Here is a 27,076-nt window from a genome sequence, read left to right as displayed (position 1 = left end):
CTGGACTATATGTTTCTTCTTTCTTGGTTTATTTCTTCTCTGGATTGGACAAACCCTTCAGTAGGGTTAAGAAAGGGTAAATGGAAAGTAGAGTTTTGAGTTTTCATGCCTCAAAATGCCTTTATCCAGTTCTCAAACTTTATGAATTACTGGATGGATGTTAAATTCCAGAATGGGTATCATGGTTTCTTAGAATTTTGAAAGCATTGCTCTGCTGCTTCCTAACTTCCACCCTTGCTGCAAGGAGTCAAGGCTTCTCTGATTTCTTTGTACATGAACTTCTCTCCTGATGGTACCCAAATCTAAACCAAAATTCATTCATGTTTCATATACACTTTGTACACATAGCCTGAAGGTAATTTTTCAATAACTTTGTGCGTGAAACAAAGTTTGTGTACATTGAACTGCCAGAAAGCAAAGGTGTCACTACTTCATGTTGGCACTCAACAAGTTTCAGATTTTGGAGCATTTTGGATTTTGGATTTTGGAGTTTGGGATTAGGGATGCTAGACCTGTAACACACTTACATTGCTTTTTAATTTTTATTTTTTAAGTCTTGGAGTTTGGGATTAGGGATGCTAGACCTGTAACACGCTTACATTGCTTTTTAATTTTTATTTTTTAAGTCTTAGGAAAATTGACTTCCAACTATGGAAGATAAGGATTTACCTTTCTTACACCACCCACCGTTACTCTCCACAATATAGACACACACCCATCTCAACCCACTGTAATATAAATAACATATTTATTAGTTCAGCATTCATCCTACTTTATTATGATGGTGTCAATAGTATTCCTCCTCGAGCCACATAATGTGCAGTGTTGTCATTCTGTTTCCTTTCTTGTACTGCTTTTTGCTTTCTTCTGGGTTACTGAATATCTTCTTTTTCCTTGTTTAGTTTTCTATATACCTATCACTGATACCCAAATGGAGAGTGGGGTTCAGGAAACTTCCCACCAGAAACGTAAATCTCCTCCTACATGCAAATGCAATAGGCTCTCTCTCACCTTCATCTTGACTTCCAGGGCCACTCTGTCCCCCTGCTTCAGGATGGCTGAGGCCTGTTGTTTCACCATTGTCCTGGAACACCCCTTTACTATTGTCCAAATATTTCCCTCCGCCTCTCTGCTGCAAGTAGTAGCTTTGATGAGGATGGTATTTGAGGTTGAAAACTACCTCCATTGTCTTCTAGTTTCTAATGATGTTTTTGGTAAAATCTGATACCCTAATTTCCAAATTTCATGATGCTATACCTTGATGTAGGTCTATCTTTATCCATTTTCTTGGGTGTTCAGTGGGCACTCTGGGTCTGGAAATGCATGTTTTCAATTCTTGAACATTTAAAAAACTATTTCTTTAATAATGTTCGTTCATTGTTTTTGCCTGTTCTCTTTTCCTATAACTCTGTTATAAGACTTTGGATCCCCTGGGCTGGTTCTCAAATTTCCTTATTTCTTCTCTATTCTTTTCCATTCTACTTTCTGGGAGAGTTCCTCAACTTTGTTTTTTAGCTCTTCTATTGAAGTTTTGATTTTGGCTGTCATATTTTTAATTTCCAAAGAATTATTTTCTTCTCCTTGGGTGGTTCCTTTTTATAATAGCAGCTGCTTCTTGTTTCATGGATAAAATAGTTCATCTTATTTATCTGAGGATTTTTAATATATCTGAAGTTTTCTCTTGCTTCTGGAATTTTCTGTTTTCTCTGAGTTTCTGTCTTTGGTTTTGACCTTTCAGAGGCTTTCCTTAGATGTTTGTAATTTGAGGATCTCTGTTCATTTTCACGAGTGAAGTACTAAGAAGCTTACTGGAATCTCTGTGTCTTTGGAGCTTGTGGAGTGGTGAGCTTATTGCAGAGCGATGAAGCTGGGATCAGGCTGTCTCACTGGGGGCCTCCAGTATCTACAGGCCTTTTTTTTTTTTCTTGGAATCCTTCGGTTTTTCCATGAAAATACTCTCCAACTTGCCTGTTTGATATTACCCTGGGAGCAGAGCAGGGGAAGTGGCCAAGTGTCTCACCATTCAACATGTGGGATTTCCCCTCACACTTAACTCCTTGCCTTCAGTACGGTTCCTCCAGAGCCTTATATGGTGCCAGCTTTCCTTGAGTCTAGGCCCTTCTGGTATAGTTTCTCCAGAATAAATTTTACATCTTTTGACAAGGTGGTAGGATTAGTAGGTGCTTGGTTTTGTGAGGTTGCAAAGGAGACCTGAAAAGGTGTGTCTAACTGCAACCAGTTTTTAGCTCTGCCCCTCAACCCTGCTTCTGTGGCACCTGACACCCGCAACTCCTGAGCCTTTATAGGTTCCTGGGGGTAAATCAGGTTGTATCTCATTGGCATCAGCAGGGACTCAGGCTCTAAATCTTGCCCCCTCCCAAGTAAAATGCTATTTCTCCAGGGGCTTTCCATCATCTGCAAATTGGTTTTTAATATTTTCATCCACTATTCTGATTTCTTTGTCTACGTAATTTACCTCCTCTCTTCTCTGTAAAAATTTCCTCTGCTGTTATTTTTGTAGGGTTTCAGGAGGGAGCAAAAAAAAAAAAAAAAATCCAACTTTTTTTTTTTTTTTTTTTTTTTTTGAGACGGAGTTTCGCTCTTGTTGCCCAGGCTGGAGTGCAGTGATGTGATCTCGGCTCACCGCGACCTCTGCCTTCCCGGTTCAAGCGATTCTCCTGCCTCAGCCTCCCGAGTAGCTGGGATTACAGGCATGCGCCACCACGCCTGGCTAATTTTGTATTTTTAGTAGAGACGGGGTTTCTCCATGTTGGTTGGGCTGATCCCAACTTTTTAATCAGTCATTTTAAACTCTAGAGCAGATGGACTTCCCCAGTGATGTTTTCTTTGGGCTCATATAAAAATTACGGTGCATTCCCTAAGAACATACAGTAGGTGGAGCCATAGAACAGTCCAGGGAGAACGCTCCTGATGTTTAATTTACATTCATAGCAGAATTGAGTCTAATGACCCTTAGCCTTTAGAACTTGTGTTCAGGCACCTGACACAACTCCACATTTATCAATGCAGAAGTGCTTGTACAGGCTTTTCCTCCATCACATGTGCGTGCGAAGAGTAATGAGTTTTCCGTTCATTTCCCTTTGAAACAACCGAAGAAAACTTTGACCCTTTGCTAAGGTACCTTTCACCTGATGGCCACTGGAATTGCACACAGAGATTTTTGCTCTTTTTCTTTCTCACCACTTTGCAAGAGCTATTGCACCCTGACGAAGCCAGTGGGAAGCCCCCGGACAATGTCCTAGTGAGTCTGACGCCAGAGAGTCAGTGACAGTCACCAGGCAAACTGCTGCCCTGAACACCAGGCTTTACAGTTAAATTTGTGCTTGAGTAAGATTACCAGTTACTCCATGTCATGGACCTTGGGGCTTGCTCCCAAATGATTTAAATTACAAACGTGAAGTCTTTTCAAGTCTTTTCCTTCTGCAGAAGTCCATTGCATGGGCGCAATCATGATACCAACTGGAGTTTATGGAAACCTTATTTACCTTTTGCAAAGCAGATCACAAACACCTTGTTGTTGTTGCTCCTGTTTCACGTGCAGAAACAGAATTGACAATGGTTGCTGGTTTGTTTGGCGACTCTGGCTTGCTCTTGGAGTACTTCCTGGTAGTCACAGAGACACATGCATTGTGTCAGGGATGACAAGCGAGGAGTTTAACTTTGCCCAGGCCACGGTAGAGGCCGATGTTAAACACAGGACTTCGGGCAGCATATCTCACAGGCTTTGCAATAGCGTGTGGGCCGGACGGGAAAGGCAGCAGAGAGGTCAGTCATGCAGAGGACTGGTCTGCGTGGGAGTTATCTGCCTCTGATATACACATGACTGGACAAATATCAAGGGTGGAGTTATTTTTTTACGTGGACTTCCCAACCAAAGGAGCTCTTGGCCGTAGGGGCTCAGCCGGGCCTAGAGGGACTGGACTCAGCATTGTGGGAAGGAGACTCGAGAACATTCTGGCAGTGTAGGGGTTGGGTAAGGAGGAGCCAGGCAGTGGCAGGAACTCTTTCAGAGAGAGAGGAACATGCCTGATGTTGGTCCAGGCTGAGGGTGGGAGAGGGGACCCTTCGACCATGTGGACGGTGGGAGGTGTCAGGGAGCAGCGAGAGCAGCTGGGTAGATCAGATGAGACTGTGCTCTCTGGGGCCTGGAAGTCGGGCACACGGGTTGGACTGGACTCTAGAGGGACTCGGGGGCCGTTAAAGGTGAAGAATTAATGACAACAGTATTAAGGACAACATGGGCAGAAATGGCTTCAGGTTGCACAAGCTCACAGTCACTGATTAGTTGCCGGAGTTCGCTGGGTGGCAGTGGGAGGTACAGTTTGAACAGACCAGAGCGCCTAAGGCTGGGGACCCGGTAGGAGATCACTAGGCAAATGCTAGCGGGGTGAGGAAGCACACTGTTGTTTCCAGGTTTCTCAGTTCCATCCCTCATGCGACACACCCTTATATCGCTAACTACACTTCCTTTTGTTCTGGTTCCTCCCTGGCAGGAAAAATGCTGGCAGGTGGTGCAAGCAAGGACATCTACGCATAGAATTCTGACAGCAGCTGAACCCTCAACTTCTTCAGAAGACGAGACCCCCTGCCTGGGTGATCTGGCCTGACACCCCTGTGGAGGCCCCCCACAAGCAGCAACCAAGCCAGAAAAAGCTGAGACCAGACCCGCTGTCCCTAGAGATGGGGTCCAGAATGTCGGGGTGAAGCTGTAGGAACAGGGTGAAAGCTGGTGGGCAAAGAGACCAGCTATGGGGTGGTCAGGGGATTCCGGGAGGTGCATGGTTGTGTTGCAGACCCACCCAGGACAAGGGTGGCTGTGGAAGAATGGCAAATAAACATATGGCAAAATCTCAGAGGCTGTGCATTATGCCGTGAGAAAATATCGACGGCCAAGTTAGGCAGACAAGCCAAGTGGTCTCCACAAGAGTAGGCAGGGATCCGAAATTCAGAGCACCTGCAGCTTTCTGGGCATCCTCACTACACAGGAGGATGTGACGGCCACTCACAGATCACCAGATCTGTGACCACAGAGGGCTTGATCACCCTCTGCCGTGACCCGGCCCACAGACGGGACATTCTGTAAGAAAGTAAGATGCGTAACCCATGATCTTAGAGTTATCTGCCTCTGATATACACATGACTGAGCAAATAAAAAGGGCTGAGTTATTTTTTTCACGTGGACTTCCCGGAGGCCAGATGATGCTGTGTGTGGGGTCTCCCAGGCACGGTAAGGGCGTTCTTCCTAGTCACCCAAGTTGTTCTTGTAACTGACAGCTGTTCTCCCTTGGCCTGTCCTCGGTGGAAGGAGGTCACGTTACTTCTCAGCAATCAAACAAGTCCTGTACTCTTCCAGGATCTCTGGTGGGGGACATTCCCACTGCTAGGCACTCATTCAGATGTCTTTTCCTCTTCCTGACGAAATGAAGGATCAGGATGATTTTCTTGCGTGGAATCTTCTTTCCTAACGAGTTGTTGCTGGGGCTCCAAGTTGCTTTAATGCCCACACCCTCCCAGATTGTCCTGAGTGCTGGGGCCTCCTGACCATGCTGCAGATGTCTGGACAGCAGAGACCGTGGCCTTAGCCATGTGTCTAGCAGAGAACCTGATACAGAATTGTCCCTCATACAATGTGTAGTGAATGAATGAGTGAGGAAATAAATGAAGGAATCTGGTTAATACATACAGTTAAAACACTTACATACAAATTATCAGGGACCCACACATTGTTTACTACAAGTGGAGGTGGTTGTCAAACATCCCTGAAAACACACACACATGCACACACACACACACACACACATACACACACCCCTTTTCTCTGCCAGGCTTCTCTAAATAAATCCAATAACTCTATTACATGAACTCTACCCAATTTCCTACTAAATAAACCCAACAATTCTGACACCTCCTGTGAGGGTCTGTTTCCCAAACTGTGTCTAACATTGGTTTGTTCATCATTCAGCAGGCGTTTATTGAGTGCCTACTATGTACTGAGCACTTTTCCAGGTGAATGAAACATTGATTTGTTCATCATTCAGCAAGCGTTCATTGAGTGCCTACTATGTACTGAGCGCTTTTCTAGGTGAATGAAATGAATAAAAGCAACAAGAGCTCATGCCCCTACAAAGGCTGAGTTCTGGTTGGGGAGAAAAGTGCACAATACAATAAATAACTAAAATACGTTGTATGCTAGGTGAGTATAGGCAGCAGAGGAAAATCAAGCAAGGGGGCTAGAGAATACAGAGAATATAGCAGGAGTGTGCATGTGCGTGTGCGTGTGTGTGTGTGTGTCGGGGTCGGGGTGGACAGCAGCTTAAAGCAGGGGAGACACGGAAGTATGACTTACAAGGTAACGTTTGCATAAAGAGCAGAATGAGGCCAGAGGGAGCCAGGTAGATGTGTGGTGCCCGGGAGGGTTAGGAATGTTCTCGGAGGAGAATTAAGTGCAAAGGCCCTGAGGTGGGTGTGTGGCTGGCGTGTTCCAGGAACAGCAAGGAGGGCACTGTGGCATGCGGGGGGCAGTGAGCCAGCAGGAGAGCAGGAGGTGGGACCGGGGACAGCTGAGTGGTGGAGAGTGGGGCCCATCAGCCAGGGCCTTGCAGGACTTTGCTTGTACTATGAGTTGCAGGGGAAGCCGTTCTTCCAGGGTTTTGAGCAGAGAGGGGATAGGATGCGATGTAAATTGTAACAGAGTTACCAGTGAGGAGGCCGTTTGGATAATCCAGCAGAGAGCTGAGGATGGTTTGAACCAGGTTGTTGCAGTGGAGGTGGTGAGACGCAGACAGATCTGGATCATTTTGCAGAGTGTGCCAACAGAAGGAACTGGATGTGGAGTGAGTGTGAGAGAAAGTGAAGGTCAGGAGGACTCCACGGTGGTGAACTTGAGTGGTGGGTGGAAGAAGGGAAAGGCAGCTGAACCAGCAACTGGGCCCTGGAGGCTGGACCCCCCTCCCTGGCTGTGCTTGAGGCTGGTTGCTACCCCTCCCAGCAGCTCCCAGAGGCTGGTGTGCGGGGCCACCCTAGCCGGTGAAGCAGGCTCTGATGCCGGCCGACCCTCCTCCACGTTTCATAGCAGGTCTAGCGGGGCCTGACTCCACGTCCCAGCCTCCACCTTTCTCTCGAGGAAGCCAGTGGGAGGGGGCACTGTCACTGCCCTCTCTGCTTGTCTTCCTGACCCCATGTCGCGGTGGGAGGCATCTGAGCATCTGTGATTCATTCTTAGTCTCTCACCCTTCCTGCCCTTCACACACCCACTCCCCAATTTTATTCACTACCTTCTTCACATCCCACTCCCCACACTCACGCTAGAGCAGGCCAGGTCTGCTTCTTGGCTGACCACGTGACAGAGCACCCACAAGAAAGTAACTAGAGAACCCTAAAGTGCCCTCGGGCCAGGGAAATGCCACCTAGTCTGTGGCGACAGAGCAGTAGAGACAGACTATCTGGAAGGTGGTCCTTCCACCTAGTCACTCCTAGGGATGCTGGGGATATAACTGGCACTGACTCCAGCTGGCAAGTGACATCTGCTGGAAGCTACTCCAGAATGGGAAGCAAGAGACCAGACACGCTGGGATAGGGGTGGTGGGGAAGAGAAAGTTGGGTGTGTGGAGTGCCTTAGCAGAAGGCCCTGAAACCGTTCTGGAGAAAAGAAGAAAAACCAGTGGGAGGCCGAGAACACGTCCATCACAGCTCCTGAGCAGGGGCCAGGGTGGTCTCTTCCAGAGTGGACAGATGATGGAGGATGGCCACCCACCATGATGCGAGCAGGAGGGCTGATGGCCCAGGCTGCCCTCCAACTGTCCCTGCTCTCTGCTGTCTGCTTGTCTTTGGAATGCGTCGCTCCGGGGGTGACTCTTGTCTTTATTTTCAGAGTGAGGTAACAGAGAACCAATTTGCCAGGATGCTCTTGGGTGCTGTAGGCTGATATTCGAAAGATTCTGCTTCCAGAGCTCAGTTGGGCTGGCTGATGACTATGGGGCTTCCTGGGTCATTGAAGGGGAGACCTCAGGGGCTGTTCATTCACTCGAGTGCATGGCGGCCACAGCCTGGGAGAGTGGAAAAGCTTTGGGCTGAAGCGTAGAGACTTGGGAGCTAGCCACAGCCCTGCCACTATCTCACTGTGGGATTCACATCAGCACTGCACATCTTCATTCCCTAGTTAGCTCACCTGGGAAATGGGGAAATGGACCAGATCATCTCCAGTGTCTCTTCCCACTTAGTAATTCTGAGATTAGTAACTGTCACGAGAATAACCAAGGGTGAACCGATTTCTAAGTCCATGCTGGAAAATGGAAGCCCTTTCCTCTTGTCTAGGGAGATCCATGTAAATTCCACACCTATTAAGCATCCATACTCTGTGGCAGGAAGTTATAAATGCCAGGTGACTCTGGCTCTTTTTACAGTGATTCTGGGTCCAGGCAAGAGTGGCAGGTTTTGGGATGACCTGTGACATAGGGTTGCTGTGATGATTAAATGAGTTGCTATAATTATAGTGCTTCCTGTGCCTGCCCGGCAGGAAGCATGCATAAGTGTTAACCATCATCATTATTATCATCACTATTCTGGGACTGGTTGCGTAGACTTTCTCTTTCCGCTGAGGAAGCCTGGAATCCCTCAGCCTCATTTTCATGGTGCTCCTAGGCCAAGCCAGCAGCCCTGATTGAACCCTGGGCCTGAACTGTTTGGCTTTGTGGGCTGCAGAGAAGCACCTGTCTCTCTTAGCTCAGTCTCAGAACACAAAGCCTACCCGGTGGCTGGGGCGAAGTGGGAGGTGAGGATAAGGTGAATCCCATGGTCATCGCGACAGCAACGTGTGGTGACGTTCATGAAAGTGTGTGTGGCTGCTGGGCTCCCTCCCAGTGTAGAAGGCCATGAACAGCCCTGCTGGCTGCCTCTTAGATGAACAAGGAGCCATGAACTCATTCAGTCATCTCTGTGGAGTCCTCGTGTGTCAGAACGTTTTAGAGACGGGAGGTCAGCTGGTGGACCTGCACAGCACACCCCCTAGCAAATGGAGGAAGGCAAGCTTCAGGGAAGGGAGAGTGGTTGGTTCACGGCGAGGCGGGGCTGAAAGTGGCTTCCAAGGTAGGGGAGCAGCACTCTGGGAGCTCTGGCTTCAAGCCTGCCTGTGGCTGCTGGTGAGGCTATAGTCAGACATGGAGAGCGATTGTCTTTATGGCCAAGACCTCCACGTGCTGGACATGATGAAACAAACAAACAAGCAAGCAAGCAGACAAACAACTTCCTCTAGAAGCTGTGTGTGTGACCTGAGGTCCATGCATGAGAATCTTTGAGCCGCACACATCTGCCCTGTAGCTTCCAGCCGAGCCCTTCCTGCTTTTCTTGAAGATTCCGAGACACATTCGCATTCTGACGACTGTCCATTAGAGGGAGACATCACCACTTGTATTTAATATTTCTCCCTAGACGCTCAGTGCCGCCCTTAGGTAAGCCGTGCTTGTTGGAAGAGCCCTCAGGGAAGGACCAACGCAGCCTGCGGTGTGAATCGACTCGGGGCTGGGAGTCAGCACTGCCTTCCTCGGGGGCTGCCGGAGTCTCTTCCCCTTTGGCAAAGGCGCGGCCAGCCATCCAGATGTGGCTGGATGACCAGTTACGGGGCAATCAGCTGCCCTTCTGCCCCACTCTCTTGGAGGTATTGGGTGCAGAAGTGACTGCTCGGGGATTCCAAGTGGATGTAGGGGAGCCGAGGCCTCAAAGGCTCCCGATCTCCTGGCCCGTGAAAGCAAGTGGGCATCTTAGGGAGTCCTTGCTTATGGGTGCCTGCAACTTCCAGGAAGAGGTCGTAGAGGAAGCAGCAGGAAGCAGCAGGAAATGTTCCTGGGAACTCCACGCAGAGGCTGGACGCCCTGGGAACTTTGGCTCAGTTTGCTCTGTGGAGGGAAATTACCTGTAGGGACCAGGATATAACACAGCAGCAAGGAGATCAGGTGTCTTTTGGAAAAATGATTTTCCAGGTCAAATTACATACCACTTGCTTACAGATTTTCTGGAATCTGACCAGGCTAAGAATCAGGCTGAATTATTTTGAACGCCTACCTGATCACTGGACCCGGAGAGAGGAGGGGAGACATGGAAAGGTGACCTTGTAGGCAACCCTTTTGCCTCTGGTGTCAGTCTTCCACTCAGGGCCTCGGTTTCCCCCTCTGGCAAGCAGGAAGCTGATTTAGGTGATCTCCAAGTTTCCTCCTGCAATGGACAGTGGTATGTTCAGTTTTTCCTGCTGTGTTATGGGTCATTTGTCACCAACTTGCTTCTTTCCGCAGTTTGAAGCATGTTAAGAGTGGCCTCCATCTCCCACATAAGCAAGCAGTTTTTAAAAAAATACCTGTTAAGGCTGGGCGCGGTGGCTCAAGCCTGTAATCCCAGCACTTTGGGAGGCTGAGATGGGCGGATCACGAGGTCAGGAGATTGAGACCATACTGGCTAACATGGTGAAACCCCGTCTCTACTAAAAAATAAAAAAAAATAAAAAAACTAGCCGGGCGAGGTGGCGGGCGCCTGTAGTCCCAGCTACTCGGGAGGCTGAGGCAGGAGAATAGCGTAAGCCCGGGAGGCGGAGCTTGCAGTGAGCTGAGATCCGGCCACTGCACTCCAGCCTGGGCGACAGAGCGAGACTCCGTCTCAAAAAAACAAAAACAAACAAACAAAAAACCTGTTAAAATAAAATGAGATTGGCCTCTTAGAATCAGTCAGCTCATCAAAATGGTGCTGAGCCCTTCTGAGCTCAATTAATGTTGACAGTAATTGATGCATTTCACAGCACTAGGCTGGAAAAGTGCAAGCACAGGGCTAAGGCTTACATTTCCTGTGTCAACAGTCACTTGCCTGCTGTCTGGTTTCTTTTTGTCGTTTTTGGTCCTGCTTACTTTGTGCCGGCCAGTGCCAGCTCATGGGGCTCTGTGAGGCCACCTCCCCTGCTGGTGACAGAGTCCTCACTGCTCTTAATTTCCAAGTCCTGCTTCATCTCTTGGAGATGCTTCAGTGACTCCCTTCCAAAGTGAGTTTAGATGACAAAGTGGATGACAATGGGAGGAATAGGGGAATCTCCTTAGAGACAAACCAGGGAGAAGGCATTTTTTCATTCCAATCAATACATAAATGTTATTGATTGGAATTATATTGGATACATATTGCTTGGAACAAGGAAGAAGTATCTTTCCATTTCTTTTTGTTTAGCCCTTTAATAGGAAAAGTCTCTCTCTCTCTTTCTTTTTTTTTTTTTTTTTTTGTGACAGTCTCTATCACCCAGGCTGGAGTGCAATGGCGCGATCTCGGCTCACCGAAACCTCCGCCTCCCGGGTTCAAGCAATTCTCCTGCCTCAGCCTCCTGAGTAGCTAGGATTACAGGCATGCGCCACCACACCCAGCTAATTTTGTAGTTTTAGTATAATGGGGTTTTTCCATGTTGGTCAGGCTGGTCTCGAACTCTCGACCTCAGGTGATTCGCCCGCCTCAGCCTCCCAAAGTGCTGGGATAACAGACGTGACCCACCATGGCCAGCCATTTCTGGTTATTAATAGGAACAAAATACCAGGGCATGCTTGGTCTAAGTCAGTCATTCTTCACTATGGATCAGAATCAGCTGGAGAACTTGTCAAAATTCCTGGGCTCTGAACCCCCGAGTTACTGACTCGGCAGGCCTAAGAGGCCTGAGAATTTGCATTTCTATCAAGCTCCCAGGTGATGCTGATGCATAGGTCAAGGACCACACTGAGTAGCACCAGCCTGGAACACAGCGTTACCAGGTCTTGGTCTCCATCCAATGCGGTAAACACTATGCAGATAACCTGGGGACTCTTGAGCTTATAGGGAACAGTCACAGCAATAGAAGCACGCGCTGCTAGGTCTCCAAGGAAACAGGGACAGTCTCTTCTCCCGCTGTTAGTTAATGAGAGTGTGGTTGTAACTAAACTACTGGCTAATTACCACGATTGTGGGAAGCGTCCCAGGTCGGCGCTGTGAGCTTCTGCCACTAGGGGGAACCAGGGCTATTTCTCTACAGGCTGCAGGGTGTGAGAAGAGGAAAAGTACTGAAGAGAGTGAGCAAAGCCTTTCAGAAAATACTGCAACACTGCGTGCCCGAGGCCCCCGCACATCGCTGCAATCTTGATGTGCACAGACACCGTCGAGAACCAAGGCTTGGCAGGGAGGGGGGCTGGCTTATTTTCTAAGTTGCTTGGTTCTCCTCCCTTTCCTTAAAGCACATCCACATTAAGCCCTTCATGCGACGGTGACCTGTGGTATGAGAAGAAACACAGGTCGCTATCCTGGCTTTGCAGATACAGTAAGCTCAGGAGAGAGAGAAAGGAGCTGGGCAAGAAGCCAGGAAGGGAGGGCTGAGCTGGCGGGACCCAGATGTTCCCTGCCCAGGAGTGTCGTGGAGGGAAGGGGAGGCAGGCCTGGGGTTTGGACTGGCCAGCTTGCAGGTTGCTGTCAACCCTGAATGCTGTGGCATAGGTCAGGATGAGCTCCCTTGTGGTGGGGAAGGCAGAGGAATTCCTAAGGGAGAAAAATACAGGAAAGCAGGTTTTGAGGCTAAGAAGACAAAATGACTGAGGGTATTTTACCTGCCCTGAACTTGCAAACAAGTATGGATCATGAACTCTTGTGAGTGCTGCCGCACACCCTGTCAGCTGCTGTCTTCTGGGGACATGCATATTCTGACCGCCACAGAGGGCAGCATAGCAGCCACGGCACTCGCTGAGCGGGAACCTGCCACCTAACCTGTTCGTGGCGTCCTTGCCTCGTCCTCTCTCATTAAGCCCTCTTTCCCTGAACCACAGCTTTGGAAACAGCTTAATCTCTAACAAGTGATCTGGCAGGGACTTGCGTTTCAGTCCCTAAAAACCACTTTGTTCCCTTTCTTGGCATGACAGTGGCCTTCTAATGGTTTTGGAGATAAGATACGAGCCGAGGTGATGTTGGGACATGTGGAATCCATGGTGGGCTGCATATGTATTAATTCCAGGAACAAATTTCCATAATGTGTGTGTGTGTGTGTCTCTCTGTGGGCATGTGGGTGTACACCTCAATGGCAAATTATAATAGCAAAACATTAGCTATAAACATTTAGTTTGAGGACTTGGTGTATAGTTCCATCTCCAATGGTCTCATTAGCTTACTAACATTCACTTGTCCCTGTGACCAACACATGCAACTCACTGTTCAGAGGGAGCCCCACCACAGCTACACAGAGGGGCCAGGAGCCTTCCTTCTCAAGCTGCAGCCTGACTTTTCTCCAGCTTACGATGATAGTTTTTTGGCATGAGCAAAATAAGCAGACCCTGTCTCATAATTGAAAATGAAAAGTGTGTGTGTGTGTGTGTGTGTGTGTGTGTGTGTGTGTTTGCATCCTTTTCATGTTCCTTAAAACATTTTTAGCAGCTAAAATCATGTCTGTATGCTATTTTCTCACTGCCAGCCACAGAAAGGATCTTACACACAGAAGTCCAGGGGGCTGCCCTTCTCCTGCGCTCAAGTCCTGGATAGGAATTCTGACTTTCTGAGTGACAGTTCCCAAAAGGGGTCCTTTTCACCTTTGTGGAGTGCAGAAGCAGTGGCTCTTCAAGAGAGAGCATCTCCCTCATCCCTTAGTCATTCCGAGCTGTGTGGCTCACAGGTACTTTCAGCATCAGATCTGGTCCTGACTCCAGCTTCCTCTGAGTGCACATGTTTAGGGCCACTGCAGGGCAGAGCACCCATGCCTGGGAGGCCTCTCTATCCCTGGATCCCAGTGGCCACTCCTCAAGGTTCTTATCGCCAACCCAGGGATCTGCTGCTCCGTGCTGCTCTCTTGAGCACTGGCTGGCTGCTTGGACCAGGCAGGGTCCAATGACCACAAGTCAGGGAATGGAGAGAGGTGTTTGCTGCAGACTGCGATTCTGATCCTTTCCCTGTCCTTGAAGGACCCCCTCCTCCCCTGTCTCCCTCGCAGGCTTCTCCTGTGTCGGAGTTGACCCGGAACATCAGAGACAGGAAAGACACTGCTCCAGTTGAATTTTGCTGCAGTTTCTTTTTTTCTCCCCTAGATGCTGAGAGCTATTTTTAGCCAGGGACTTTTTTTTTTTTTCCAGGGGATCCACAGTCTATTTTTAAAGGCCTTACGAAGGCCAGATCATTCAGTGTTTCTCACAGGGACGTCAGGGAGAGTTAGGTGGGACAGGCCAGGGCAGTGGGGATGGTGGCACGTTCCTGAGGATGAGAGGGTATCAGGAGAGCCCTGGGGAAGGCTGGGAGAAGTGTGGTCCCCAGGCAGGGCAGAGTGGGGGACTTTCTCATGCTGGAGAGCGTAGGAGGAACCCACCATGTTCCTCCCTCCCATCACCCCAGGCTTCAGGGCCAGAGCCACCTGACTGCCTTCTCATCCCAGCGGCCACAGTGACGTTGCCCTCCAACAGGGCAGTGGGTTTAACCGACTGTGCTTTCCTTTCTTCTTCCTGAACTTCCATGTTCAGATCTCTTCCGCATCTCCTCTTTCCGTGGCACTCCCTTGCCTCTGCAAACTGAGCTGTGGAAAGTTTTGGACCATGTCTTGGGCCTGAACCAGTCCCAAGTGGGCAAAGCTGAAGTCCTGGGTGAAGAGGGGACCTCGTGTGTCACAAGATGGGGACCAGGGTGGACAGGCTCCTGCTGCAACAGGGAGGATACAGCCAGGAGGTAATTTTGTCCTGGGCTCCCCAGGAGGGAAAGAAGAAGGAGGAAAAGGAGGAATCACAGGAGAGCCATTCAGAGTGACTTGGGCAAAGAGAGTAACAGGCTGCGGTGTCCCCAGAGACTCCCCTAGACCCACCCTTGCTCCCACTCCTGAGTCCAGCCCTTAGTGCATCACTCCAAGGTCTGTGGATTTGGGGTTTGGATTCACAAGACCAGGATAGAGTAGTTTGGGAGAAGGGGCTGGATGGAAAATTCCAGACAGAGTTGGTGAAAATGCTTCCAAACAGAGCTAAAGAGCTTTCCTCTCAGTGAATAGACAGAGGGCTGTCCCCGCAGGAGTCCCACGGCCACCCCATTGGGTGAGCCTCTCACACTTCTCCTTACTGTCTCCTTGCAGAACTTAGTCCACAGGGCCAGGGCCTGGAACTGCTCTGAAAATAACTGGGGATTCTTGGTGTTCTCTGAATCCCCCTGCCAATCTTCAGTTGTACCAAGGAGTGCGGAGGAAGGAGGCAGTGAGTGAGGAAGTCTAATTCCAGCTCTTTAGCCAACACCTGCACTGCTCTTCAGAGAAAGGCAGGCTGGGGATGCTGTTTGTGCCCCCCGTTGGGGTGCCAGGACCCCTGGTAAGGCTGCCTGCCTTGGGTGGGAGCTGAGACATAGCCTGGGCACCTTCTGCACGGTGCATGGGCCAGGACAGCCTGGCCTTCCTGGCTCCGTTGGCAGGCGAGGAAGGGGCGAGAGTGCAGTGTGCTTCTAGAAAGATTTTTATGCTCCCCACATCAAAACCTCCCACCATCATCTTCTGAGAGCCTCAGGCCAAGCTGCAGGACCCTCTTTCCCTGTTCACATCAATCTTCACAACAATCCTGGGATGCCAGGTCTTCCCTCATTCTGAACTCTCCAGAACCCCCTAACTTTATCAATGATCCCTGTATCGGTGAGGCCCTTCCTGACCACTCTATTTAAAATAGTCACTTCCCTCGCTGGCACCCACCCCCCACCCCCTCCTTACCTAAGTTACGGTTTCTCTCATCTGCCATAGATCTCATCATAGATCTCCCCACCTATGGTTTATTATCTGTCTCCCGACATGAGCTCCACAAGGACGGGTTTTGTCTCTTTTGTTTATGGCTAAATCCCTCAGTGCCTAGACCGGTGCCAACATATGTAAAGCACCAAATATATGTTTGCTGAATGAATTAAGAAAAAGAGCAAAATGTGCCACGGTATAATCGTCCCTGGGGAAACTTTCTGACCTTCTGGCTCCAGCCCAGCAGAGAACGCAGGGAAAAGAGTGACCTCTCACCCCTTTTGCAGCAGATCAGTTCAGGTCCCGGAATAATCAGCAGTTCAGAACCTCAGCATATCAAAGCAGGAAGGGGCCACAGAGATCGTTAGATTTAAGCCCCACCTTTTTGTGGAAGAGGGAGCTAAATCCCAGAGAGGTGAAGAAACTTTTCTAGAGTCACACAGCCAATTGGTGACAGCAGGTGGAACCCAAGTTCCCTCCTCCCAGGCTAGAATTCCTTCAATAAGCTCAAGTGGCCACGAACCTCTCTCTGCTGAGAAACGTGGAATTAGCCAGGTACGGTGGTGTGCACGTGCAGTCCCAGCTATTTGGGAGGCTGAGGCAGGAGGATCGCCTGAGCCCAGGAGTTTGAGGCTGCAGTCAGCTACGATCACACCACTGCACTCCAGCCTGGATGACAGAACAAGACCCTGTCTCAAAAACAAAACAAAACCAAAAAAAGAACAGAAAACAATCAAACAAAAAGCCCAGAAATGAGAGAAAGCATTACATTCCCTCCCAGGCCAAGGAGGCCAAAGTCCTCTTGACAAGCAGGATAGGATTATCCTCACACTTGGAGCTAACGAATCCAAAATCCAGAGTGACCAGGCTCTGCCAGTTGGAGGGCTCTGGGAGGCTGTTGAAAAATGTGCCTTGTAAGATGTCTACTCCCAGCAGGACCCAAACTACACATAGGGAAGAAACCACATCAGCAGGGACAGACACTGCTTCGAGAGGCCATCAAGGGCTGGCCGTAACCTCCACCCAGTGGAGTTAATGTATATATGTATTTGCAAGGAAGAGCTAGAAGCTGACCAGAATATAAATATATATATTTCACAAGTCACCCTGAATGGGAAAGCAGACCCAGACCCAAACTCTTTACAGCCTCTCAGTTCATTCCCTTTCCCTACGCAGCACCAAGCAGGAGTCAGGCTCAGGTCCACGAGTCTGGCAATGTGAGTGACATGCCATATCCCTCTGTTTTCCACTCATGTGGCACCATGGCTCCTAGATGGAGAGTGTGTTCAGCCTCCAGAATTAGTTCATTCTCAGTGGGTATCAGTGCCTCATGCGAATCACCTGCTGTGTTAGATTCTCCCCGGTGGGCCTTCAGATATGTGCAGATGAGTCTGAATTTATGTTGAACCCAGTTTTACATCTCAAGCTGATGTTTTGAGATGAGTCTGACTGGGGAGGGAGCTGGCGAGCTAGGGAGTCCAAACACCGTGAGGACCCGTGAAGGGTGTTAAAGGTTGCAATAGAACTGCATTAGAATGTGAAGAGCATTTCCCAATTTTCACAACACATTTGCTTACACTGGGTCATCCTCTCTCTTTTAAGTCTCCGTGATGACCCACCAGCTCTCCAGGGCAATTCTGCTGCCTTGGCGAGCTCTGGAGTGGATTGGCCCCGCCGTGGGATGGCTGAGACCTGAGCTTCCAGGTCTGAAGATTTGCGGCTTCCAGGAGGAGGTGGTTTCAGAAAAGAACCAGGGCTGAGCTAATAGTAACAAGTGCAGGGTGGAAAAGCCCTAGATTAAGTCTCATTAGTAGAAAAGTCCTTTTGTCTCTTTATGTCTCCAAGGCAAGTGCTTTACTTGGCTACTAGTTTATCTGATCATAGTGCGGGGGACTTGCAAAGTCAGAGCTGTTAACTGGGTTCTAGAAACCTTCAAAACCTGTCTTTGCCAGTGTTGGAGGATGAGGGTGGATGGCACTGAATTATTTCCTGAGACTTTTCTGGTCTGAAGAAATTTCCACTAAGGGCTGAAGAATTCAAAAAGATGTGTGTGAAGATACTTACAGCCCAAGATACTTATGTGAATAATGATGATCTGAGGATGACAATAATAAAGATAAGATGATGAAACTAGTATCAGCAAATGGTTTTTATATGCTGACTCTGTCCTGGGCATTGGGCTGAGTCCTTGACATGCAATAACTCATTAATCCTTATAGTAACCCCAGGAGGTAGGTTCTTCTAGTATTTCCATTTTGCAGATAAGAAAACTGAGGTTCAGAGAGGTTAAGCAACTTGCCTGAGCTCGCATAGCAGGTAAGTGCTGGAGCTGAGCCTCACATGCAAGAGGTCTGCTTCCAGAGCCTCAGGGATGAAGCAGTACCTTCTACCATGTTTTCAGTTCCTGGTTACCCCTCGTGCATTCCAGGTCTGTAATCCAGGTAATGGCCTCAACTCTCCCCTAAGAAAAAGTTAACGCTTTTTCTTAGCTCTTACCCAGTAAAGGGGACACAAATAGTGTGCAGGCAATAATTAGAACTGCCTAGAGAGCATATATGGAAAACAGCCGCAAGAGGAGGTAGTACACAAAAGAGTGGAAGGAGAAGAAACTAGAGAGGTGGGTTGGCTGAAGAAATGAAGGAGGTTAGGGTTTAACTGCATCCTGGAGGCATTAGGTAGCCATTAGAGGTTTTGGAGCAGGGAAATGATGAGATCATGCTTGTATTTTAGGAAGGTTAACTTCAGTGACTAAGATCTGGATGGCGTGATTTTAGGGTTCTATCTGTATCCCTTCGTGTCATAGCAGCAGGAAGGCCCTCTCTTCCACGCACTTCTGAGGCTGTGCGGCCTGTGAGGTGGAAAGCAATGGAGCATCCTCCCATTTTATAGAGAAGGAAGTTGAGGCTCGCTTATGGGTTCCATGTCATTCTGGCTTCCTAGAGCACTGGGAGAGGAGGAAACACACCTGTGCAAGCAGTGGTGTGTGGGTGAATGCTTAGCAACTGACCCTCTGGTGGAAAAAAGCCCTGACTAGAAGCATTTGCAAATTCCTGTGGTAAATACTCCCACTGATGCTAATTTCAAGCTACAATATGATGTCCACTGGGTTGCAGAACTCCTGAAAAATTTAACAATGAGTCCTAGCAAATCAGCATGAGCTGGCTCCAACACCTCTGCGTGCAGTCTAGTGGCATCGCCGGGCATGTATTCATGCAGACCTAGAGAGAGCTTGCAGCCAGCTGATGAGAGAGGCAAGGTAACTTGCCCAGGCCACAGCTGACTTGGAGACGCGGGAATTGAATGAGGGGTGGGAGCCGGCATCTTGGTTCCCAGGCCGTGTGTTTATGCAGGCTCTGTTTAGGAAGGCAAAATTTGATCTTTGCCTGGTCTCCCTTCAGAAGAGAAGGGATAGCAACATTTTTCCTCTGGCTCCTAAGAAATATGTGTCAGCCACAACCTCCTACCAGAACTAGAAAAACAATGTCACGGATTATTTTTAATAGTGAGTACAAATCCCATACAGTGATGGATGAAGTGTGAAGATTCAAGTCCAGAGTGTCTGCTAGAAGATTACAAATCGTTTTTCAGTTTGCATCATGCTTCTATTCATTTGCTCATTCATTCAGCCATTTATTCAATCATTCAGCTGACATAAATTGGGAGCCCCGACATGGAGGTTATTAGCAACAGAAGAGAAGCACCACCAGTCATGTACTGATGAGAGAGCAAGGCCAGTTGCTGGAGGGAGAGTGTCAGAGATCAGAGGTCAGAGGCAGGCGCAGGCAGTTGATGATGAGTCTTTGCATGCATGACAAAAGTTAAAAAGTCAGCAGTAACTAGAGTTTCAAGAACCAATAGGTGAGAAGCTCAGCACCAGCAGGTGGGAGGGGAGTACTGAGCACCAGTGAGCAGAGAATGTCGCTCTAAGCAGACTTGTCCCAGTCACTGGCACTTACACACTTAAAAAAAAAAAACTATTTATTTATTTTTTAAGACAGGGTCTCATTCTCTCACCCAGGCTGGAGGGCAGTGGGTTACCATCTCAGCTCACTGTAGCCTTTATTTCCCAGACTCCAGTGATCCTCCCACCTCAGCCTCCTAAGTAGCCTGCAATCCTAGCACTTTGGAAGGCCAAAGTGGGTGGATCACTTGAGGTCAGTTGTGTACCACCACAACTGGTTAATTTTTGTATTTTCAGTTAGAGACGGGGTTTCACCATGTTGGCCAGTCTGGTCTCGAACTCCTGAGCTCAAGAGATCCACCAGTATCAGCCTCTCACAGTGTTGGGATTACAGGCGTGTGCCCCTGCACCCATCCTACACACTTCTTGTTGGGACAAGAGATAACATCAGGTAGGGGATTGCACAAAGGTGGAACAGGTAAAAGGAAAGGAATGAATGCTTGTAGAGAGACCCTGGCATCCACAGGCACTGTATGAGATTTGTTTTTTCAAGTCTTATCAGCAAAGGGAGATTTTTGTGAGATATGTGGTATAACTATTCGCTTGAGAAAACTGGTGCTCAGAAAGTTTAAGTGACTTGCCTATGGTCACACAGCTAGTAAGTGGCAGAACCAAGGGGGATGAAATAAGCAGAGAAATACAGATTCAGCCAGATTGGCAGCTGAGTCAGTTAGGTGTCTCCCCTCACATAAGGGCTCTTTGGCTATTGGTGGGTTGGAGTAACTAGGGGCAGACAGGGTTGGAAGAAGGATAGCAATATTTTCATTCTCTCCAGGCCACTAGGAGCAAGGTGTTCACTGTCCTGTCCATGTGTCCTCCCTGGAGGAAGGGATCTGAGTGTTTACACAAGGGCACATTTCTGGTACGCTGAGGAGGGCCAAACTGTAAACGGAGATCATGCCCCCAGCTCGGCAGATGCCTGAGAATGAGGCGCTCGCTGACATGCTGATGGAGAACAGGGACTTCTTGTTTACCCGGCTCACCATCTGGACTCGTGAAGCAATGTCCAAGGAAGTGGCTGTAACTAAAAGCTCAGAGCTGCCTCCCTGGCTCCCTCCATGCTTGCGCTACTGTCTGTCCAGGCGCAGTGTGGCTGGTAGGGGAGGGAGGGCAGGGGCTCAGAACAGGGGCAGCATGGGGACACTGCCGTGGAGTCTAGGCAGGGTGGATGGTAACTGCGAATGTCTGGGGGTGAGAAGTTGAGCCCATTCTCTCTGAGGACTTATATGAGTGAATGGACTTCTTTCAGAAGAGAAATTTAGATCAGACGAGTGGGAGCACTTCCTCATTAAAGAGTTGGAAAACAGTATAATGTGTTAAGCAGACCATTCAGTGAAATGCATCTTTAAAAATTTTTATTTTAGGTTTGAGGGTACATGTGCATGTGTGTTACAGGGATATATCACATAATGATGAGGTTTGGGCTTCTAGTACATATACCCTTCACCCAAATAGTGAACATTGTACCTAGTAGGTAATTTTTCAACCTTCACCTCCCTCCCAACCTCCCCACTTTCATAGTCCCCAGTGTCTCTTATTTCCATCTTAATTTCCATATGTGCCCAATTGTTTAGCTTCCACTTATAAGTGAGAACATGCAGTATTTGATTTTCTGTTTCTGAGTTATTTCCCTTGGGATAATGGCCTCTAGTTACATCTATGCTGTTGCAAAGGACGTGACCGTATTCTTTTTATGGCTGCATATTATTCCACAGTGTATATGTACCATGTTTACTTTATCTAATCCACCATTGATGGACATTTAAGTGGATTCCATGACTTTGCTATTGTGAATAGTGCTGAGATAAACATACAAGTGCAGATGTTTTTCTGATAAAATGTGTCTTTTTGATTTCTTTTCCTTTGGGATTGCTGTGTCAAATGGGGTTCTATTTTTGGTTGTTTGAGAAATCTCCATACTGTTTTCCATAGGGTTTGAACTAATCTATATTCCCATCAACAGTGTATAAGTTCCTGGATTGCTTTTGGGATTGGTGGAGAGAGACGGCTGGGAGCAGCGCCTCTGACTGGTTGGGAGGCGTACCTGATGAGGGTGACTCTCTCCCAGCCTAGAACATGCAGTTTGGGAGATATCAACTTACTCCACTTGAAAGAGCTGAGGAAACTGGGGAGGGCTTGAATTGTTGCATCCTTTGTGGGGACGCGGGTGTGAAAGTAGGTCACTTGTTCCCTTGCCCTATGCCATTCCTGCTCTTTAAGGAGCACAGTGATCTGGAGAATCCAGAATTGTGAGCAATCCTCAAATTGTTTCTGTTTGGCATTAGGATGCCCTCTTTAATAGCTTTGGTTCAGGCTAATTTGAAAAATTGCTTTCATTTTGTATTGGTCAGGATAGAGTTTCACCAAATGATCCCAAAATCTCAATGGCTTCACTTGATAAATTGTACTTCTCACTCCCATCACAACTGCATGTGAGTTGGTAAAAGAAGGAGGGCATGGGGGAGGCTGTGTTCTAGTAGTCATTGAGGGATCCAGGCCCTACCATTCCCCAGTTCCATGGGTTTCCACTGCTTGTTGCTGGGAGGTGGGGTAGGGAGGGAGAAAGAGAGTAGGATTTCTCAGAAGATTTTTAGGGACTAGTTCTAGAAGTGACACAAATTATTCATGATTACATTTCACTGATGAGAATCAGTTATATGGCCCCATCTCCTGCAAGAAAGATTAAAAATGAAGCGCCTAGGAGGAAAAGGACACTGGGTTTGGTGAACTCATAGCAGTGTCTCTGGCTCACATGTCCTGAGGTTTCTGGGAGTACAATACATATTCGTATTCGGGGAATGGGTTGTAAAGTCCTCTATGATTTCCTTCACAGACACAGGCTGAAATAAGCACTGTGTGGATAACTCACAGCTGTTTTAAAAGGGTCATGATGCATTCTCTTGGGAAAGCAGGACTCTCCACTTTGCATTGTGGAGACACCTTGTACTGGTGGCAGCTCTGTCTTTGTCATTGGGAAAAGGTTGTGAATCCGGGACTTCATATGAATTGAGCCTTTGGAGGGCGTCTCCACGGTGGTTTATTTACAGTTCATTCATCTGAATGACTCAGGCGTCAGATCTGGAGACTTTCAGGACCTGAGCTCAAGAACTTTAAGAGGTTTTGCTGGCTTCCTGGGACCATAGCATTGGATTGTATTTGTAAGATAATAGGTCTAAGATCCCTGTAGACTCTAGGTTCCAATCCCCTCCTGTCTACAGGACATCCAGGCCTGTCCATCATGGATTTTCTAGCATTTCTACCTAACTCTACGTAGAGAAGCTCAGAGATGTGAAGGAAAAATCCCTTTGACTATCTGCAACCTATGGATGGCATGATCACTGTCTTGGTTCGCCAGGACAGGCCTGGTTTATGCTTATTGTTCAGGCATAATGTTTTACGGTGCCTGCTTTTATTATTGAAAGTGTATCAGTTTGGACAGTAAGTTATGTAGTCACCCTTCTGAGAAGAGACTCATGACCCAGGCTCCATCCTGACTCTGTGATCAGATGCATCCTTGCAAGCAGCCTGCACACAGAGCCTGACGACACCACCATGATGCTGGAGTTAGGCCTGCATTCCCAATACCCTTGTCATTGTCACCCTGTGACTTCTAGTTTCTACAGGATCTTGGTCTCCTTTCTTTCAGGCCTCAGAATCACAGGTCTGTGCTCAAACAGTATCACTAAGCAGACAATAAAACAAAAGCCCATCATGCTTAGGAGTTGACTGAAGCATGTATTATTCGTTCTAGTTTACAGGACTATAAATATTTAGAACCATGAAGATAAGTGATATTCCCAAAGTCAGACGAAGCCCAGACTCCAATTCTAACCCAGACATCCTGATTCTAGGTGACTTTTTTCCCCCCATGCCAGATATAATGTCTCAGATGCCCCTTCCCTAATGGGAGGTCCAAGTTCATACCAGGCAAAGTTCTACAGGAGGGCCAAAAACCAAACTAATAACTAAAAAGGATCTGTGGTATGGTTAATTTATATATATTATTATAACTTTCTGGATCCTCTCTCTGAGTAATTCATCTTTGTCTCCAAAAAGCCTTGTTTGCTTAGAGAAATACACATAGGCCCTAAGCCACATGTGTTCCCGGCTCTGTACGTGAAAGGCCCACGGAGCACCCCTCTGAAGGTAAGGATGACATTTCTGCTCCACGAAGGAAGAGTAAAATATAAACTCTTCATTAGTTGAATATCAACATCAAATAGAGTCCAGGATTAGTACCATTAGGTGGTGGGGAGAACACGCAGTGGCGTGTAATCTGGTAGTGATGAATGTTGCCGCCAAACCCACATATTAACCAAATTGAGCTCTCCAGATTTCCTCACCTGTTTTGGTTATGGTTTTACATTTAGTTTGGATGGACTGTTTATAAATCTATTTTGGAACTGCCAGTGTGACCTTTGGATCTCTTAGACTGTGCTCTCAGCAATCTGGAGCCTTCTCTGCACAGAGTTTCTAGGAAACAAACAGAAAGGATGGACCGGAGAAGCAAAGGACATCTATTATACATCTTGGAGTCCATCGCTCGATGTTCCTCTAGTCTTCCTGCTTGATTTCTTTGGGGCCTTGGCGATATCATTCAAAGCTTATTTCATGAAAACACAGATTCTTTGGAACTGGAAGGGACTTTGGAGACTATTCAACAATTACCAGACGTGATCTATTGTATCACTGATGGTATGCTAGGAGATTCCAGGAGCTACATAAACTTCAAACATGTATACAGTAAGTCCTCACTTACCATCATCATCGTCATCAGCAGGTTCCTGGAAACTGCACCTTTAAGGTTAAGTGATATAAACAAGAGTGAAGTTCCTACAGTATATTTCTGGTTTCAAAAGAATCAACAAATTTCTAAGTAAAGACCCAAACTCTTTTAATATTAAACATTGAAATAAATGTGAGCTAGTCATATAATTAACAAAGATTAATAAAAACAAGTAAGATAGTTATTTACCCAGTTATTCCACCTATGTATCACAGGTGGCCAGAGCTTTCAAGAGGTCAGGGTGCCAGGCAGGAATCGACCCAGTGCAGGGCGCATTCACACACGCAGTCATGCTGGGACCATGTGGACACACCAGTTCACCTAACAGGTACAGCTTTGGGATGTGGGAGGAAACCGGAGTGCCCAGAGAAAACCCATGCAGACATGGGGAGAACATTCAGACTCCACACAGAATTCCTTTGTGGGAAGCATTTTTTTGTCTCATCAGCTTTATAGGGAAGCAACATAGAATGAAACGACATTATTTGAGGACCTGCTGTATTTCTTGAGTGTTTAATTAAATGTAGCTTAGAAAGAATATACAACTACAACATCAAAGCCATTAGTCTATGAACGGTATTAAGACAAGGCAAGTAGTAAGTAAAACAAAGTCAATTTGAAGAGAAATGACAAAGACATTAAGGTTAACACATAGATATGTAAAAAAAAAAATTCAAAGTGATGCCAAATGAATGCATTTTGGAAAATTCTGATTTGGTGTACTTCTCTTGCTTTACAGATGAAGAAATTGAGGACTGATTAAAAAAAAATAGTAGATCCAGGACTCGAACCGTGGTGCCCACCCCTCCCTACACACACCACCTTCCTAGGCATGCTTTCTGGGGACCATTTCCCCCCAGGACTCACAGCTAGAAACTAATGTCCAGTCAGCATTCCCTGACCCTCACTGGTAGGGCTCCTCGCAGAGGGGTGAGTCACTGTTCCCTCCTAGCATTGAAAGCACTCCCCATCTTCATTCCACCAGACACACATTTCCTATCCTATGGAATATGGTTTATTTTTTTTCTTTTGTGGATCCAAGACAGGAAGGTAGGACCTTGCCTGTAGACTCAGGACCCTTAATGTTGCCTGGATGTTTTAGAAAAAGCAAAGCAAAGATTTCTGTCTGCTCACTGAATGAAGAGCCATGGGCAGAGGCCAAATGCACAAGCAGATCATCAGCTTCAGCAGGGGTTGGGGTCAGGCTCCTCATTGCTAGAGTTCCTCTGCCTCAATCTCCAGCACTGTGATCAGGAATTGAGTCCTGGGAGAAAAATCTGTCGAGCATCTTCTGGAAGAAGGCATTCAATCAGCCACATAGTGGTTTGCATTGGTTCTCTGGGGCTGACACCTTTTCTCTCTGTTCCAAGGAGCACCCTCCCCACCTACATGAAACTGTAAATATCAGTAGGCAGAAGCACCGCATGTGCTTAAGCTTTAGAGCCAGGATCTCTCTTGGCCATCAAGCTCTAGCTGTGCATGGACTTCCAGGCTGGCAGGTGTCTGCAACACTCACGCTGTCAAATCCCCCATCTCTGGATGCAGACTGGGGGCTCTAACAGCTTTCATGAGCATCGAAACTTCTCTTCAAGCTTCCAGTTTCAATCTGGATATTTGGATATATGTGTCATGTGGCCACACTAGCATTACAGAACCCAAGACCTTGGTGGAGGAGAATGAACGAGGAAAAGAACAGCCTAATGTGATGGAAAGAAGAGTAACAGCAACAGGGCAAGGCTGAAAATGAAGGGGTGGAAAATACATGCCAAGCAAATACTAACTAAGAGAAATCCAGGATGGCCATATGAATACTAGCCAGAAAAGATCCAGGAGGAAGACAGTTTTGAAGTTAAGAGTCATTCTTTAATTACTAAAGGAATAATTCGTGAATAATATATGATAATTCTGGGTTGAACTATACGTAATAATTCAAACTAAAACTGTATAATGCAACTATTGCCAGTGTTATAAGGAAGAGTTGGCAAATACATTTAAACACACCTTTATAAAAACTAATAGATCGAGAAGGCAAAAAACAATAACATAGAGAAGATTTGCACACCATGGTTAGCAAACTTTGTCCAATGTAAGTGTGTAGAATCTGGCCCTCCAAAATTACAGAGGTCAGTCTTTTCAATTAAACATAGAACAATAGCCAAATTTACTGTAATTTTTAGTTTTCTTTAAATTGATTGACTTTTTTTCTAAAAAGTTCCAGATGTTTTAAATCACAACTTCCTTTCAGGTAGCAGGTGCAAATTAATTGACTTTTGTCTTTTAATTGACTACTTGTCATTTTATAAGGAATACCACTGATAAACTGTTAAGTTTGATGTGATAGTTATTATATTTATATCCAAGACATATTTTATTATGTAATAAGTAGTACACATTTAAAAGAAGTGCTCCTCAGAATTTGCTTTTATTCTACCCGTCATATATGTAAGAAATATGTAAAAATGCTGAAATTAATGAAATAAGAGTCCAACTCCAGATGTTATAAAAGAACAATGAGTAATCTAATGGAAGTAGAAAGAGAAAATAGTAAAGATAAGAGCAAAATGAACAAAACAAGAAAATATAGAAAGAAATGACTAAAAAA

The 27,076-nt window shown here is 47.1% G+C and overlaps 1 protein-coding gene across 1 annotated transcript in view; it reads left to right on the top strand.

The window, feature by feature from the left end:
- KCNA6 (potassium channel, voltage gated shaker related subfamily A, member 6) overlaps nucleotides 1–4,874 on the top strand; it is a 50,452-nt gene extending 45,578 nt beyond the window's left edge. The window contains exon 3 of the mRNA XM_011996273.1: nucleotides 4,515–4,874. The gene's annotated coding sequence lies outside the window, so the exon portion shown is untranslated. The remainder of the gene's footprint in view (nucleotides 1–4,514) is intronic.
- The last annotated feature ends 22,202 nt before the right edge of the window (nucleotides 4,875–27,076 follow it).

Source organism: Mandrillus leucophaeus, unplaced genomic scaffold, assembly GCF_000951045.1.
Source record: "Mandrillus leucophaeus isolate KB7577 unplaced genomic scaffold, Mleu.le_1.0 Scaffold508, whole genome shotgun sequence".
NCBI lineage: Eukaryota > Metazoa > Chordata > Mammalia > Primates > Cercopithecidae > Mandrillus > Mandrillus leucophaeus.
Note: the sequence above shows the minus strand (reverse complement) of the source record. Positions and strands in the feature narration are given on the sequence as shown.